The sequence below is a fragment of the Podarcis tiliguerta genome (assembly GCF_965153285.1).
Source record: "Podarcis tiliguerta genome assembly, chromosome: 4".
Lineage (NCBI taxonomy): Eukaryota > Metazoa > Chordata > Lepidosauria > Squamata > Lacertidae > Podarcis > Podarcis tiliguerta.
The window spans coordinates 73219819-73224642 of NC_139537.1; the positions used below are offsets into that span (position 1 = coordinate 73219819).

Consider the following 4824-nt stretch of genomic DNA (forward strand, 5'->3'; position numbering starts at 1 on the left):
TCACACCACACCTGGTAAGAATTAGTCTAGCACAGCATCATCAATCATAGTGTGGTTGTCAGTTTTGACATCCTTTAAGTCTATGTTGTGTGCTTAATGACTACATTACAGAAAATGTAAACAGACACCAAACATACAGGTATGCCCTATTTTTTTTTAATCCCTTTCTGATTTTTATTTTTTTTTAAAGTCTCTTGGGTGCAGGGATCTATGCAAGTTGTGCAGAAAGCTACACTACCAGAAACAGCACAAGAGTGAGGTTTCAAACTGAATTGAATAAAAGATAAATTTCTCAAGTGTAGGGATCTGGTTACAAAAATGTATAATTCATATTTACACAGGGTTCTCTCTTCTTTAGAGAGAAAGAGAAAGTGGGAATACGCCTTATTAAAACCAGTGACAAAACACCCATTTATTTGCATGCAACACATATGAACTGCATTATATTCGCACAGTTTCTTTATTCTTAGCCGTGATGACATGTCCACTGCGCACTACTAAGGATTCAATGGTCAGTGGCGAGAATGTTTCATGCTCTTCATCAGACATATATGGGAAGAAAATGTGGGAGAAATGTTTGCATTTATAATGTGGAAACAGAGCTGCTGCCACTACCCGCCTCCCGCCACCCAAATACTAACTGAGTGGATGTACTGTCTGTCGATTCCGCCCAGCCTGCCACCGCCTCCTCACAAATGTGTATGCAGGGATTACAGATACAGAGATCCTGCATTATGTTTCCACATAAAGGCCTGGCATGGTTGTGCTTGCTTTCAGGCCCTGCAAAGGTAAAGGGGAGGGGTGGTGGGGGGTAGGTGGGTGGGTGGCTGGGGTGAGGAATACATGCTCAGGAGAAAGTTTGTAAAATCCCAATGTAAGAAAGAAATAGGCAAGATCTTATATTAGACCAGGCTTCCACTTTTGGAAACAACTCTTAAGAGCAAATGCGCTGTTTGGCTGAGCCAGTTCGTGTGAAGTGTGCAAATTTCATTTCTAAACTAATATTTCATTAAATGCAGTTAGCCCCGTGCTGATTGAATGTAAGCAAGTTGCAGTGAGATATAGTCAATTTATACAATCTGCCAATTCGAACCCAAACTTTAGAGCAGCGTTGCTTGTGAGACTGTGATATTAGTTGTGGAAGGGTTAACGGCAATAATGCATTTTTTTGCACATCTCAGCATTGACATGGCTTTACGTTATCTCAGTAATGTTTACAGCAGCCTTGTAAGGTAGTCTAGCATTCTTATCCCTGTTTTGCAGCTTGGGTGGGGAAGAGGCTACCGCTGAGAATGTGACTTCCCTCAGAAAACACAGCCCTATAAATTTTTACTCAGAGCTAAATCCCAATGAGTTCAATGGGTCTTAGTGGGTGTGGGGTTGCAGTCTAAGGCCATCTACCAAGCTCGTGTGTGTAGCCATCTTTTGTGAAATCGTTTTAATAGCACAGCATTTAGATGGATCCTGTACTGTTTATAAATGGATAAATACCTTTTGGTGTGTGTGTGTGTGTGTGTTCCTCTCTTCAGTGCATATGCATCACAAACTAGAGCTAGAGAAACCCTCTCCTTAAATGTGTTGTTTTGAAAGTAGCATTAATTTCATTGGGACTTACTTTCAGCTCCTATATTTATGATCTGAGTGGAAAGTATTTAATTTCAAGTCTTCGATTTGCAATATTCCAATGTCTTCTGAAATTCTGTGACGAGAAGTAGAAACCATAGTTACCCATCTCTCTGCCTCTCTCTCAAAAGCAGCTCTGAGCATGATAGAAAAACAACGTAATACTTTTTTTTAAGCATACAAATGTTATATTACACAATGGACTGCTTTACAAAGGGTAAAGAAGGAGTGGAGTTAAGTATATATTGCAATGAGACTTTTATTTTCCAAAGGATCAATGGGATAAATCTGGGCATGTTATGTAAACATGAATGTGTATGTGTGTGTGTTCAATTTCTATCAAAGAGAAGAATCAGTGTTGTTTGATAAAACTATTTTCATACATCTTTTGCCTGGTTCAGGCAAGCATTTACATGACTTCCCTAGAGCATCAATTCCCAAAATGCCACAGTTCTAGGAATGAAACATAATTGATAAGTCGTACATTTGAAATGTGTAATATTATATATTTAAAATAGATTTGTTTTGGATCAAGCACTGTCTTCAGTACGGATCCTATGGAAAGGTATCTCTCCCCTACGACCCATGTTACTTTTGCACAATGCCATTCGAAATTCACTGTCGTAAACATCGACACATATAGGTAACCAATAGCCCAGTTCTAAAACAATTTCCATTTAGGGATGGCTTTACCTTTAGCAACCCACATCCATTGCAAGATCGACCTCTGCCCTTGTAGTAATTCTCCCCCATTACAATATTTGCCAAGAATCCTGGAGAGGAAGAAAGAGTGCAAATCTAGACTGAAAGAACAGTATATATCAGTTTTTCAAGAGAAAAACTTTATATAAGGAGAAGGGAAAAGATAATCTTTTCCTGTGATCTCTAAGCATACTATTTTAAGGGCTGCATGCACTCTCTCTCTCTCTCTCTTAAAAAAACAACACCTCCTGATTCTGATTCCTTTCAAGCCAAAGTTTCAAACCAACTCTGCCTGAATCCAGAATATAACTGACTGCCCTTCTCAGAGTGCTAATAAAGGGTTACACTGGCTTTAATGAAAATGTACTAGGTTCACATAATTCAGTAGCTAATTAAAAGCGCGGCTGAAAGCCGGGAGCACAGATATTGTTTATATTGATAGCTATTGTATTACTTCGGTATATAATGCAAGCCTCTTCAGCTGACTGATGCCCAAAGGAGGGACTAACAAATCGCTCAGCTGGTGGTTGACATTGGTCCTGAAGAAAGCTAGCAAGGAACACTCTGCTGCCTTTTCAGAGCCTGAACACCAGCTGTCACCCAGCTATGGGTGCTGAAAAGCCGCTGTCACTTCATCCAAAGGGATTTACTTGGTCAGAAGGGAAAATTTAAATACAAAGCATGCAGCTAAGAAGCTAGTGAAAAGGATTATGAGTGCACAGGAGCACATGTGTATAAGACACTAATACATCTTTAGGAAATTTCAGATTCCCCCAAAGCCTGGATTAATGCCAGAGGCAGGGTGGTATGCGTAGGCAAGGACCTTTTACCATTAAGTTATTATCTCTCAGCTCATTCAGTGTTAGAGGTCTCTCATTTTAGGGGGGGGGGGGAGAAAACGTTTCCCCTGCCCACCACCCCACACATCATCATCCTCCCCTCACCCTTCAAAAAAGCTGAGCGGGTCCTTTCTGGCCTGCTCTGAATGTAAGTGATATGCAACACCTATGGGCATATACCCTGTTTCATTAATTTTTTTTTTTTACCATACGTGGCTTATTTGGCACACATGCCCTGAAACCTCACAAAATTGTAGCACGAAAGAAGACAAGTGTCTCGATTGCATTCAGCAAATGGCGTGTGGGCATTAATGGTGGCAACAGAGGAGAGAGGGGCATTTTATTACGGGAGCTCTGAGGTAAATATGTGGCGGGGAGGGACGGGGATGGCATTCCTGACTGAATCCATTGCTGGTATTCATAAATAAAAATGCACAGTGGACAGGGATCAAGCGTTGTACCCTATAGGGCCTTGGGAGGCGAGTTGTTGTTTTGTTCTTTCTTCGAAACGGAAAAACAACAACAATAATAATGCATTTAACAATTTGTGTATTTAGCCGGCTAAACGCACGGCAGTGGGTTTCAGCTCAACCCCACATCGCTTTGACTGGGGTGAGGCACTTTTCTTCCTGCTGTGAATAGAGCTTCTGGCCTGCCCTGCTGGCGGCAGGAAACTGAGGAGAAGAAGAGAAAGCGCCAAGCTGTTAATAGAGGGAGGAATGGAGAAAGGGGACCGTAGTGGAACATTCAAGGTACAAATACTGGACGCTGTGGGAAGAGTTATAGAAGACATTATTGCAGTTGGTCTGAACAAGCAGTCTTGACCTTGCCTCCAACATAGTCAGTGTTACTAATTCTAGAATGAGGAAAAAGTGGTGGTGGATTTTGAAGGATGGGCCCTGTGGGAGACACGGTGACTTGGAAAAGGACCATGAAAGAATGGCAACGACAATAATGAAGATAACCACCAAAATAAAAAAATAAAATGTAATATGACTGCATGTGGGTTTTTTATTTTGGGTGCGGGGGGGGGGGGGAGAGGCAGAAGGTGGGAAGCAGAGAAATTCCTGTTAACAAGTCCATAAGGATGTTAATGACATGTGTGGCACAAAGCCTTGAGATTTAACAAAAGTGCACACAGCTCAAAGCAGCTGCCTTTAGAGGTCAGTAGAACATCGCTGCAGTATTTACAAATTTTCCACGAAGGATTAGAAGTTAGGCTTAAAACCTTTATAGAGATACACAGATGTACACACAAAATCTCTCTCTCTCTCTCTCCCTCCTTCCATATATATATACGCACACACGTAAATCATTCCAGAGGATGCTGTATTACTGTTATCTAAATTTCTTCACATAGACTATCGTGTATCTGCCCCAGCAAAGCTGATTAGTGAGCAGCTTGATTCTGACACATCCTTTATGCCAGCCCCAAGCCGCCTTGCACAGCCACCTTATTCACTGTGGAGACAGGCCTGAAGCAAGATTGTAACACAACATATGCAAATGAGATGAGCCTCACACCACTTAAAATGAGATGGCTATAATATGTAACAGCTTAATGTGCCCAGGGATGTGATTGATGCCCTTTCCGCCATCTCTAAAGAGCTTTGGGTTTGGCTTGAGACACCCTTTCAAGCCATATATGTTTATTTCTTTT

At 41.4% G+C, this 4824-nt stretch overlaps 1 long non-coding RNA gene across 2 annotated transcripts; it reads right to left on the minus strand.

Annotated features, from left to right (window-relative positions):
* Positions 1-452: 452 nt before the first annotated feature.
* LOC310676386 lies at positions 453-4609 on the minus strand. Of its 2 annotated transcripts, none has more exons than XR_014510521.1 (4): positions 4468-4609; positions 2317-2396; positions 1616-1759; positions 453-536 (listed from the first exon to the last, which is right to left on the minus strand). It is a non-coding gene; the product is annotated as an uncharacterized lncRNA (long non-coding RNA). The 2 variants fall into 2 exon arrangements; XR_014510522.1 differs by having other exon boundaries at positions 2317-2426.
* Between the last annotated feature and the right edge of the window lie 215 nt (positions 4610-4824).